We start from the raw sequence: 14,048 nt of genomic DNA on the forward strand, positions 1-14,048 counted from the left end.
GAGGGAGAGGAGAGGAGAGAAGATAGAAACACATCTGAGCGAGAAACATGGATCTGGGGCCTCCTGCACGCCCCCCAACTGGGGATTGAGCCTTGAAACCAGCAACCTGCTGGTGCATAGATCAACACTCAACCACTGAGCCACACTGGTCGGGCACAATATTTTCTTAATGCTGTTGCCCAATAGTTCAGATCTTAATAAACGAAAGATTGAACTTAGAGTTAAGATTGATATATAGTTTGACTAATTACAAATGGAAGTTGTGACTTTCTATTTCGTATCATTTCTTCTACTTTTAGTGTTTTTTCTTTAATGGTCAAGAATACCTTGACAACACTGGGGAGGGATTGTTAGTTATTTTTCTGGTCAAGTGAAAATACTTGAAACATTTTTTTAATTCATTTTGGAAAAAAATCTTAATATGTGAAAATTACAAGATTTATTCATGTTCTCCAAATGTTAGCCTCTTATAGGACAATTGTCCAGATCAGGAAATTAACATTGTTACAATACTTCTATTTATTATATTATCTTATACTGTTGTTCTACAGACCTTATTCAGATTTAACCATTTGCTCCCTTAATGTCTCCCTAGTCAAAGATCCACTTCATTGTCATATATTGTTTGTCTTCTCTTTAGTTCCTTTAATTGGGACACTTCGTATTTGTCTTTCATGACCTTAGACGTTTTGAAAAATCCAGGTCAATAATTTGTAAAAGATCTATTGGGGTTTACAATTAATAAGTATCTTGTGGGAAATTTCTTGGGACAGTACAAGTATCCCATTTCTCATACTTTTGTCCATTAATTGGTAGGCATTCATACTGCCCACCCCCTGGGTTCTTTCCTGAAATGATTGTTAGTGTACTATTTGCCAAATGATGATTTTCTATTTCTTATCATTCTACTTTTAGTAGTTAAAATTCTGCAAAGTTGTCTTCCCTTTTTTTATGAGCGTTTTATTTTTTTATTTTGTTAATCCTCCTCTGAGGATATTTTTCCATTGATTTTTAGAGAGAATAGAAGGAAGACAGAAAAACATCTATTGGTTGCCTCCCAAACGCATCCCAACCAGTACTGAGGATCGAGCCTGCAGCTGAGGTTTGAGGATCAAACCTGGGACCCTTCAGTCCGCAGGCCGACGCTACACACTGAGCCAAACTAGCTAGGGCTCTTCCCCCTTTATTCAGTAATTTTATTGATCATGGGCTCAAGTATTATGTTATTCTATAGTTTATAACCCATTACTACCATTATTTTGTTACTCAAAATGTCCCAGATTTGCCCATGCAAACTCCTTTCAATTATCGTTTGAATTTTTGGCTAAGACCAAGTGTAGTGTCTGTTCTTACCAGTTTAATATCTGATATGTCCTCTATCTGAAGACAATACATTAAATAGATTTAAAAAGAAGAAACTCATTTGACACTCATGTCTTTTTGGCTCAGCCAACGGTTCGAAAGCCTGAGTGAGGGCGGTGAAGGATGAAGAAATAACAGAAAAAGAGAATAAGCTGGGTGTAGGTGGATCTTCCCGTGCCTGGCTGAGGCCACAGAGAGAGATCCAGAGGCAAGCTGAGCCTTTATTTTATAGCCAGAGGTAAACAAGGTAGTGGTCACCATAGTTACAGTGTTCTTGTGAGTTTCACTTGTTTTGGCAGCACTTGCTACATCTCCCTCAGCCCATTAGCTGCCCAGGTAAGATCTAGGGAGCGTCATAAGGTCAAGCCTAATTATGCTAAGAGGACTGTGCCCTCTAAGCTGGGACTTGTTTGTGGCTTTGCCAACAGGTAAGTCTGAGACTTAACCCTATAGCCACACCCTATACCCAATCTTTTAAAAAATACTTTCTTAAATCTTGGTACCAGCAGATATACTGGACTCATTTTCTCTTCAACTTTTTTACCAGAGGAAAGTAGTCAGAAACCAAAATTGGCACCAGGTGTGTATTAACTCATTGGTACTAAGGTGGTATTGCTTCTAGCCTGCTTAACAGCTAGACATATATATAACTATGCCTGCTTAATATTTATATTTATACTTCTAGGTCTATATGTATGTGTACTGTATGTGTGTATCTCCATGAGTTCATAATGATACTTCCTATACCAGACCAACACCACAGTTCATTCTAGTCTTTCTCCTTTCTATATCTCTTATCCAGCAGTAAGAAATCTGACTTTGATTCATATGTTCACTTATTTGCTTAATTTCTAAAATGCACCTAGTTTTCAGAACTAATCAATATATTTTCCTATGAAAAACCAGTGAAGTATTTGCATATGGTTTTTTTTTTTTGGTTTTAGTCTCAATCCATAATCAAAATACTGTTTTACAGCCCTAGTTGGTTTGGCTTAATGGATAGAGTATTGACCTGTGGACTGAAGGGTCCCGGGTTCGATTCTGGTCAAGGGCACATGCCCGGGTTGCAGGCTTGACCCCCAGTGTGCAAGAGGCAGCCAATCAAAGATTCTCATCATTAATGTTTCTCTCTCCCCCCTCTGAAATCAAGAATATAAAATAAAATTTTAAAAAAATACTGTTTTACAAAGTTATGTTGGTTCTTTTCTCTGCTTCCCCTTTCAGTTATGTTACTCATTTATAATGCAGTTAATTTGTATTTCATAAATACTTGCCTATTCCTTAACTTTTTTACGTGTAAAACATTAGCATAGTCTATCTTTTCTATCTTATTCTCTTCTGTCATTTCTATCTTGATTACCTATAGCTAATGTGTCTATGGTATCTGGTTGATCTATTTTTAAAAAGTAAATGAATAGATGAGTGTGTTTTCTTACCTGAAATGTAGCATATTATAGTTAATCGTGTGTGTGTGTGTGTTTTACAGTATACCATAGGAATTGCCAGTTCATAAAGATCTCCAAAAGAAATTTTTAACAGCTACATAATACTCCATTTTCTGACTATATGAGTTTATTCAAATACTTGTCTATGTATGGGCATTTAGGCAATTTCCACTATTTTCCAATTACAGTGCTGCAATTGAAAAGCCTTGTGCATATATATTTGTATATTGTTGGGATGTATCTTCCTTCAGGTAAATTCTCAGGTAGGGCTGCTGGGTCAACATATAAGTGGGTATGCACTTGTGTTAGACATTGCTACATTCTCCAAAGGGCTAATACCAGTTTGTTTTCCCACTAGGAATGCATGAGAGTGCCTCTTCCCACAGCCTTGCCATCAGAATGTCATCCTCTTTAATTTTTGTCAAATCTGATAGGTTTAAAATGATATTTCAGAGTAGTTTTAACTTGCATTTCTAGCTATGCATGAGATTGAATATCTTTTCATTCAATGGCCATTTGAATATCTTTATGACCAGTCTATTCATGTTATTTTCATTTTACCATTGGGTTTTTGGTCCTTTCTCAATTTTTAAAAATTCTTTATATATTAACTATTTTTATATGTGTTATAAGTAGTGCCTCCTAATATCCTTTGGCTTTGATTATAGTATGTTTTTCTGTGAAAGTGTCCATTTTTTACATAGTAATCTTTTGTTAATCTCTTAAGCCTTTCTCTATAATGAAGTTAAAGATGAATTCACCTGTTTTTTTCTAGTGCTGTATTGTTTCATTTTTAAATTTAAATACATTCCTGATCCATTTTGGAATATATTCTCCTGCATTTGTGAGATTGGGGTCTAATTTTAATTGACATCTTTCTAATATTAAGGCTAATCGAGAGCAGTCTGCTTTATCCTAAAGTATGCAATATTTTTTGTTGCTGTTGGAATGGGATTTTCTCTATCTTGTGTGCTGGTTATCTTAGGATATAAAGACAATTAAGTTCTGTGTGTTCTATATCTTCCTATATTTTAGTTCCTTTATTGTTGGAATTTTATCATTGATTTTTTAAAATATATTTTTATTGATTTCAGAGAGGAAGGGAGAGGGAGAGAGAGAAATATCAATGATGAGGGAAAATCATTGATCGGCTGCCTCCTGCATGCTCCCCACTAGGGATCGAGCCTGCAACTGGGGCATGTGCCCTTGACCAGAATCAAACCCGGAACCCTTCAGTCTGCAGGCCAATGCTCTATCCATTGAGTCAAACCAGTTAGGACTCATTGATTCTTTAAGACTTTCCAGGGTTTACCATTATCTCACCCACAACTAAAGACGGTTTTACTTCCTTACCCATTTTTGTGCTTCTGATTCATTTTTCTTGCCTAATTACATTGCTTAATACCTCTAGTACAGTATTGCATAGTAATAGAAATTAAGGGCATCCTTGCCTCATTATTCTCAGTGGAAATGTCTCCGATGTTTTGCCTTTCTATAAGATGTTACTTTAGGACTGAGGTAAGTATTTTATGTTAAAAATAAATATCCATCAATTCCTATTTTCTGAAGTGGTTTTGTCAGTAATAGGTGTTGAATTTTGTCCAAGGCTTTTTCAGCATTGTATCAACGAAGGAAACCTTTAATAAAAAGAATTGTTAACATGAAACTCTCAGATGTAACAGAAGTAGCAACTGCAGAAAGACACTACTACCCTTAGGGCCAGTGGAATAAGTGAACAAGGGATAAAGACTTAACATCTTAGAGAAGGGGACCAGAGGCCGAATTTCGGATCTTTGAAACATGCAGATGCTGGAAGGAAGAGCAGCATACTAAGTTGCCCATCACCACAATGAAGACATTTTTGAAACCCCATGATCAGATTTCATGAAGAATCTCATATATCTCTCGTGATATGTAGCCCTCCACCCCCACAGGAATCCACTGTCAGCAGTAATAATTGTTTTTAGTTTTACTTTTCATTTTACTCTCCAAATTTCCTACACTGACCCTACATTACTTTGGTAATTGGAGAAATGGATAAGGAGTAAGAGGTATCCCTAATGTGAATTAGGTTAGCTGTTCTGCCAGGGCCTCAGATAGGTGAGACTTTTCTCAGACTGCCTTGAGCCACATCACAATAGATATCCACATGTTCTTTGTGCATATTTACACCTGTGTACTTTGTTAACATAATACAAATGTGCTGGTATATTAAATCTTTGTGTTTTTTCAAAGAGTAAGTCCTGGGAGCATTTTGTCTACAATATCCATTGAATTCACATCCTATCTAATAAAAGAGAAAAATGGTAATTGGCGTACGACGATACCCTTTTCATTGGCTAATCAGGGCTATATGCAAATTAACTGCCAACTAAGATTGGCAGTTAACTGCCAACAAGATGGTGGTTAATTTGCATATGTAGGCACAATGCAGGGAGGCGAAAGGGAAAGCAGGAAGAAGCCCCCTGCCACTGACAGTGATCGGAAACCCAGGGGGGAGCTAAGAGCTGGGGGGCAGGGCCAAGGCGGCCCTGGGGCCGCCTTGGCCCTGCCCCCCAGCCATGATCCAGAGAATCAGTCGCCTTTGCCGCCCTGGCCAGTGATAGCAGGAAGTAGGGGTGGAGCCAGCGATGGGAGCTGGGCACGGTCGAAGCTGGCAGTCCCAGGAGCTAGGGGTCCCTTGCCTGGGCCTAAAGCGGAGCCCACAATCACGGGGCCGCTGTAGCTGCGGGTCCCCGCTGCCCGGGCCGGACACCTAGGCCAGAGGTGTTAGGCCTGGGCAGGAGTGGAGCCTGCAACCACGGGGAGCTGGGGGTCCCCTGCCCACGCCTGACACCTCTGCCGGAGGCCTCAGGTCTGGTCAAGGGGCCGATCCGGTGATTGGTGATCGGAGGGTGATGAGGGTCAACTCCTCTGGCCAAGGCATCAGGCCTGGGTGGGGGACGGAGCCGGGGATTGGGGGGATATGATGGTCCCCTTGCCCAGGTCTGAAGCCTGGGTCAGAGGCGTCAGGCTTGGGCGGGGGGTGGAGCAAGCGATCAGAGGGAGATGGGGGTCCCCTGCCCAGGCATGATTCCTGGGCCAGAGGCCTCAGGCCTGGGTGGGGGCCAGAGCCAGTGATCGGGGGGAGATGGGGGTCCCCTGTCCAAGCCTGACACCTCTGGCGGAGGCGTCAGGCCTGGGCAAGGGGCCGATCAGGCGATCGGAGGATGATGGGGGTCTACGCCTCTGGCGGAGGCGTCAGGCCTGGGCAAGGGGTCGATCCTGCGATTGGAGGGTGATGGGGGTCAAAGCCTGAGGGCTCCCAGTATGTGAGAGGGGGCAGGCTGGGCTGAGGGACACTACCCCCCCCACCCAGTGCACGAATTTCGTGCACCGGGCCCCTAGTGGTTTAATATTTAGGAAAAGTAAAAACTTCTATAACATGTAAATATCAAGGATGATCACTATAATTGCTGCAAGAAGTACCTGAATTCGTGTATATCTGTATCACTGACATATCATACTCACATACCCCAAATGGGTTTCATTCAGAATCTAGCATTGTCTTGCTCTCATGCTATTATATAGCTATAATTAGTATTTTATTCCTACTTTTAGAATTCCATAACTAAATCATAATTAATGTGACACTTGAATAAGAATCATTAGAAATGAATTTATCCATGTAACCATAACTGAAAAGTTTCTATATAATATACAGGTGGACCAAACATTTACAGTTGTTCATGTGGAAAATAATACAAGAATAAACTTGTGTACTCAACTAAACCTACTTTTGCCCTATCCTGTATATAGAATATATCATTCATTATACCTTATTGGAAAAAGGTCAACACAAAGACACAAGTAATGCAAAAGAGTAACACTGAAAGACTGTAAGAATGTTGAAATATTTGCAAATGATTAAAGCAAATTAACTGAAGTTGCAATTGAGAATGAAAAGGTATATGTGTGGGGACATGGGGCATATGGGAACTCTGCTTTTCCACTCAGTTTTGCTATGAACCTAAAACTGCTCTTAAATAAAAACTTCTTTTTAAAAAGTCAAGATGTGAGTAGTGGTTTCACTCAGATTCATAAGTACCTCTCCACCATAAATAGAAGTAATAATTGTGTGTAAACCTGTCCCCAAATAATAACATTATTATTGTAATGCTGTGTGTGGGTATTAAATACCGTACATGCCAGCAAATTTCCCCAAACAGGATTTAAGTGTAATTAATGTTCTCAAAGGAAAACATAATGTCACTTTCCCTGCTGATGCTAAACAAGTTTTTCTTCTGTTCTATTTGAATTCTGTAGCACGCATTATCTATGTCATGCTCCAGGGAAGAAGATCAGGAATGATAAATATGACTCTTAACACAGGTCTTGCTTTCTCTGGTGGTAGTAACAAGAAGCAGCTGCTATACTGTGCCAACTTTGAATATTTTTATTTTTTATTTTAGAGAGAGGAAGGGAGAGAAGCATCAATTTGTTGTTCCACTCATTTATGCACTCACTGGTTGATTCTTATATGTGCTCCGACCAGGGGTTGAACCTTCAACCTTAGTGTATTGGGATGATGCTCTGACCAACAGCTACCGACCAGGGCCCTGTGCTAACTCCTAAAATAAGGGGTACTGGGTAGTGTTAACATGCTGAAATGGATAAAAATTATGATAACAGTCACCTCTTGTCACACATGAAGTTATTTTTATTCCTATGGTGGTTTGTTTGCTTCATACAGAGCCATTAGAAAACCAGGGATCTTCCAGAGGAAGGGCAGTGTCAATCTGGAAGTCATGTGTAAGACAGGAAAATAGGGCAAGTATGGGAGCAAAGAAACCAAGATATTGGTAGTACGCTGCATGCATGAGTTTATATGGTAACTAATTAGCAGGAATGGAATAGAAATAACAGGAATTCAGTGGCTGAATCAATGATGGAAGAAGTAGAAGCATCCTGGATGACTAGGGATTTACTAGTAGACCTAGGTACCTGGAAGAATGGTAGATCCTGAAGAGCCACCCATCCCACCCCCCAAAATTGACAGATATATACAGGGTAACCTTTAAAGTTTAAAAACCTCCAGCCGGAATTTAGGTAAGTAGGAGATAGTGATTGAAAGTTCATTGAGCTAGTTTTCAAGGGGAACTAAGATATTTGAAAGAATGGAGTCATAATGAAATCCAATTATGTAGTGGTAAGTATTGGAAAGGGAGTCGATAAACTTTTGCTGCTTTTGTCTGTTTCCACATCTGTGGAATGAGATTGATATGTATCTGAACTTGTGTGGTTTTATAGTTCATGAAGTAGAATACACTGTACCAAGAACTTTAATGTGATGCCTAAACTACTAAAATAATAGTTAATGTAACTAAGAGGTTAAAGGAAATGGAATGTTTGAAGAGAAAAGGGAATGTAAGACAGGCAGGACAAAAGCAAACAGTAAAATGACATAAGAATATCTAACTAGAGGCCTGGTGCACAAAAATTTGTGCACTTGGGGGGCGGTCCCTCAGCCCGGCCTGTGCCCTCTCTCAGTCTGGGACCCCTTGGGGGATGTCCACCTGCTGGCTTAGGCCCGCTCCCCCGGGGGACATCCCTCTGGCAGCCTGGGAGCCCTCGGGGGATGTCCACTTGCCAGCGGGGAGCAGGCCTAAGCTGCAGTCAGACATCCTTAGTGCTGCTGAGGAGGTGGGAGAGGCTCCCGCCACCACTGCTGTGCTGGCAGCCGTCAGCCTGGCTTGTGGCTGAGCAGAGCTCCCCCTATGGGAGCGCACTGACCACCAGGGAGCAGCTCCTGCATTGAGCGTCTGCCCCCTGGTGGTCAGTGTGTGTCATAGTGACCAGTCATTTCCAGTCGTTCTGCTGTTAGGGTCAATTTGCATATTACCCTTTTATTATATAGGACTAGGGGCCCGGTGCACGAAATTCGTGCACTGGGTGTGTGTGTGGGGGAGTGTCCCTCAGCCCAGCCTGCCCCCTCTCACATACTGGGAGCCCTCAGGCGTTGACCCCCATCACCCTCCAATCGCAGGATCGGCCCCTTGCCCAGGCCTGATGCCTCGGCCAGAGGTGTAGACCCCCATCACCCTCCGACCGCCTGATCGGCCCCTTGCCCAGGCCTGACGCCTCTGATAGAGGTGTCAGGCTTGGACAGGGGACCCCCATCTCCCCCTGATCACTGGCTCTGGCCCCCGCCCAGGCCTGAGGCCTCTGGCCCAGGAATCATGCCTGGGCAGGGGACCCCCATCTCCCTCTGATCGCTTGCTCCACCCCCCGCCCCAACCTGACGCCTCTGACCCAGGCTTCAGGCCTGGGCAAGGGGACCATCATATCCCCCCAATCCCCGGCTCCGCCCCCCACCCAGGCCTGATGCCTTGGCCAGAGGAGTTGACCCTCATCACCCTCTGATCACCAATCACCGGATCGGCCCCTTGACCAGGCCTGAGGCCTCTGGCCTAGGTGTCCGGCCCGGGCAGCGGGGACCTGCAGCTACAGCGGCCCCGCGATCGTGGGCTCCGCTTTAGGCCCAGGCAAGGGGCCTCTAGCTCCCGAGACTGCCAGCTTCGACCGTGTCCAGCTCCCATCGCTGGCCCCACCCCTACTTCCTGCTATCACTGGCCAGGGCGGCAAAGGCGCCTGATTCTCCGATCGTGACTGGGGGGCAGGGCAAAGGCGGCCCCAGGGCCGCCTTTGCCCTGCCCCCCAGCTCTTAGCTCCCCCCTGGGTTTCCGATCACTGTCAGTGGCAGGGGGCTTCTTCCTGCTTTCCCTTTTGCCTCCCTGCATTGTGCCTACATATGCAAATTAACCACCATCTTGTTGGCAGTTAACTGCCAATCTTAGTTGGCAGTTAACTGTCAATCATAGTTGGCAGTTAACTGCCAATCATAGTTGGCAGTTAACTGCCAATCATAGTTGGCAGTTAATTTGCATATAGCCCTGATTAGCCAATGAAAAGGGTATCGTCGTACGCCAATTACCATTTTTCTCTTTTATTATATAGGATTATTACACAGGATAGAGGCCTGGTGCATGGGTGGGGGCCAGCTGGTTTGCCCTGAAGGGTGTCCCAGATCAGGGTGGGGGTCCCGCTGGGGTGCTTGGCCAGCCTGGGTGAGGGGCTGAGGGCCGTTTGCAGACCGGCCAAGCCCCCCCAGTGGGACCCTCACCCTATGAGGGTGTGGCCAGCCTGGGTGAGGGGATGAGGGCTGTTTTCAGGCTGGCCACGGCCAAGGGCTGGAAGCAGGTATCTGGAATTTATTTATCTTCTATAATTGAAACTTTATAGCCTTGAGCGGAGCTCAGTGCTGGCAGGGCAGGCGGGAAGCTTTGCTTCCTCCATTGCCGGGGCAACCCAAGCCTCCTGCTCACTCCAGCTCTGTGGCCGCCACCATCTTAGTTGGGTTAATTTGCATATTTGCTCCTGATTGGCTGGTGGGTGTAGCAGAGGTATGGTCAATTTGCATGTTTCTCTTTTATTAGATTAGATTATATTTTTAATTGGACTAAATATCCCTATGAAAAGACAAAGGTTGGCAGCCTGGATAAGAGATACACCTTAAATATAAAAATATTAAGTTGAGCCCTAGCTGGTTTGGCTCAGTGGATAGAGCATCAGCCTGTGGACTGAAGGGTCCCAGGTTCGATTCCAATCAAGGGCACATGCCAGAGTTTCGGGCTCAGTCCCCAGGGTGGGGTGTGCAGGAGGCAGCTGGATCAATGATTCTCTCTCATCATTAATGTTTCTATCTCTCCCTCTCTCTGAGATCAATAAAAAAAATTTAAAAAAATTATTTATGTACACTGAGTGGCCAGATTATTATGACCACCTGACATTCGTAGGCCAATTAGGTATAATTTCGCGCTGAAGTTGCTAGAGGGCCACACAATTATAAATAGGGAAGCAGGTTGTTTACCACGACAGTAGAAGTGATAAGTGATTTTTTTCTGAAAATATGGATAAACAATGCAATTTAACAGCCTTTGAATGTGGGATATATTTGAATGTGAGTGGCCAGATTATTATGACCACCCCATCAGTACTTCGTTGGGCCACCTTTTGCCTTCAATACTGCGGCGATTCTTCTTGGCATTGACTCCACAAGATGTTGAAAGGTGATGGGAGGAATCTGACACCATGCCTGATGAATAGCACTGTCCAGTTCTGTGAGATTTGATGGTTGTGGAACCAGCTGCCTGATGGCTCTTTTAACTTCGTCCCACAAATGCTCAATTGGATTGAGATCTGGTGATTGTGGGGGGCCACCTAAGCAAGGTAAAGTCTCCCTCATGTTCTTGAAACCACTCCTGCACAATACGAGCACCATGGCATGGCGCATTGTCTTGTTGGAAGAAGCCATCTCCATTGGGATACGCCATCAACATGATAGGATGAACGTGATCAGCAATGATACTTAGGTATGTTGTGTTATTCAAACATTGTTCCACACGAATTAAAGGGCCCAAATCATGCCAGGAAGACATGCCCCAAACCATAACACTGCCCCCACCAGCTTGAAGGGTTGTACTCATGCATGTGGGGTGCCTGCTTTCATGCTGTTTCCACCAAATTCTCACTCTGCCATCTGCATGATGCAACTGGAAACGTGATTCATTGGACCACATGACTTTTTTCCAGTGCTCAACTGTCCAATCCTTGTGTTCCTGTGCGAATTGGAGACGTTTTATCTTGGTAACTGCAGACAGCAAAGGTGTTCGAACAGGCCTTCGGCTTCTATATCCCATACGATGCAGTGATGGCTAAATTGCCTACAAACATCAGGTGGTCATAATAATCTGGCCACTCAGTATATATATATCCCACATTCAAAGGCTGTTAAATCGCGTTGTTTACCCATATTTTCAGAAAAAAATCACTTTGTCGTGGTAAACAACCTGCTTCCCTATTTATAATGGTCTGGCCTTCTAGCAACTTCAGCGTGAAATTATAGCTAATTTGCCTATAAATGTCAGGTGGTCATAATAATCTGGCCACTCAGTGTATATATATATATAATGTTGAAAGCATAAGGATTGGAAAATGTACCACATGAATACCTAAAAAGCTGATGTAGTATTTTAATTTTAGTCAAAGTAGACTTGAAGCTAAGAGCATTACCAAGGGCACTTCATTTTATCCTATCATAATGACAAAAGTTTCACCCTACCAAGAATGCATAATTCTACATTATATGCACCTAATAACAGCTTCAAGATATATAAAGCACAGTAGGACGTGTGCAGGAGGCAGCTGATCAATGTTTCTCATCAATGCTTCTTACTCTCTATCCCTCTTCCTTCCTCTCTGTAAAAAACCAAACACGCCCCCTACTGGGGATGTGCCCACAACCCAGGTACATACCCTTGACCGGAATCGAACCTGGGACCCTTCAGTCCTCAAGCCGACACTCTATCCGCCGAGCCACACCAACTAGGGCATGATTTTTTAAAAATATATATTTTATTGATTTTTTACAGAGAGGAAGGGAGAGAGATAGAGAGCTAGAAACATCAATGAGAGAGAAACATCGATTAGCTGCCTCCTGCACACCTCCCACTGGGGATGTGCCCACAACCAAGGTACATGTCCCTGACTGGAATCGAACCTGGGACCCTTCAGTCTGCAGGCCAACGCTCCATCCACTGAGCCAAACTGGTTACGGCGACAATTATTTTGATAGTGCTTTCTTCCTCTCTTTCCATGATCCCACCCAGCTACTAAACACCACTAATTGCTGGCTAATTGCTAAATTATTTTGAATAACACCCTGGGATTAGATTATTAGGACAATAAGTTACAAACTAGTCAATATAATCACATTGTGGTTCCTTTGAAAAAATAACGTCTGCCCAGCTGGCAGGCTCAGTGGTTGAGCATCAAGCTGTGAACCAAGAGATTATGGTTTGATTCCCAGTCAGGGCACATTCCCGGGTTGTGGGCTCAATCCCCAGCAGGGGGCGTGCGAGGCAGTCAATCAATGGTTCTCGCTCATCATTGATGTTTCTCTCTTCCTCTCTGAAATCAACAAAAAAATATTTTTTAATAATAATTTCTGAGATCAATATGTGTTCTGATTCCAGGAGGGCTCCTCCCATCTGTTTCATTTCCTAGTTCTGCCCTACACACTAGCAGGCCTTCAGCTTATCACGTATCTTGAATCTCCTCCCAATCGCCTCTCACCTTAACCTCCTCTGAGCTCGTGAGTGCCCCTTACTTCCATGTCTTCAGACGCCATGCAAATAAAGTCAGTCTTTGGGAAGAGATTAGGAGCTCTGTTTTACAGTCTGCGCCTCTCTCCTGGCAAAGTCTCTGAGCCAGGGTTCTGAATCTGGAGGTGGGGACACTGGCAAGTTTCTGAGTGACACACTACTCTGCAAACCGCACATTTGGTGAAAGGGATGGCAGCAGCCTGAGGTCCTCTCAGCTTGGAACCACCTCCTCATGGACAGACACAAGGGTGGTCAAGGCCTGTCTTCTCAGCTCACTTTGCCCAAATAAGAACCTCTGTTGGACAAGTGGGGGTTGGAGGGCAGAAGGGAGTTCCCTCTCAACCGCACTTACCCAGGCCTTATCTCAGAGCAGAAGCTTCTGTCCCTTCAGGGTGAGCCACCCACTGATTCACCAACCAGGAAACTCTCTGAGCCTCTTAAGTTTTTGTTGAGGTTTCCTTTCATGAGCATGACTGACTGGATTAATGCATTAGTGATCACACTGATTGAGTTCAATCTCCAGCCACTCTCTCCACTCCCCTGGAGGCTGGGGGCAGTGGTTGCCTAAGTTCAAACCTCTTATTCACATGGTTGGTTTTTTGGCAATAAGCCCCCCACCCTGAAGCTATCTACCCGACCATGTATAGCTGATTTTCACTCTGTGATTGGAAAAAAGACAAGGAGGCCACTATTACATTTTTTTTTAACATTGTACTAGACATCCAATACAGAGCAATAAGGCAAGCTAGAATTGAAATAGGAGAAATGCAACGTCATTATTTGCAGATGACATAATTAGGTATGTAGACAATCCAAACTATTTAAATTAATAAGGGAATTTTGCAAAGTTGTTGATGGGTCTTATTTTCAATCATAGAAAAAATTTAAATATTTCACCATTTAGAATGTTTTTTAAAAAATTCTCACCCGGGAATATTTTTCCATTGATTTCTAGAGAGTGGAAGAGAGAGGGAAAGACAGAGAGAAACAGATGTGAGAGAGACACATTGATTGGTTGACTCCTGCATGTGCCCTGACC

The 14,048-nt window shown here is 43.6% G+C and overlaps 1 pseudogene; it reads left to right on the forward strand.

The window, feature by feature from the left end:
- The first annotated feature begins 1,305 nt into the window (after window positions 1–1,305).
- Window positions 1,306–1,424, forward strand: LOC132231949 (U2 spliceosomal RNA; annotated as a pseudogene).
- Window positions 1,425–14,048: the final 12,624 nt, after the last annotated feature.

Source organism: Myotis daubentonii, chromosome 3 (genome assembly GCF_963259705.1).
Source record: "Myotis daubentonii chromosome 3, mMyoDau2.1, whole genome shotgun sequence".
Classification (NCBI taxonomy): domain Eukaryota; kingdom Metazoa; phylum Chordata; class Mammalia; order Chiroptera; family Vespertilionidae; genus Myotis; species Myotis daubentonii.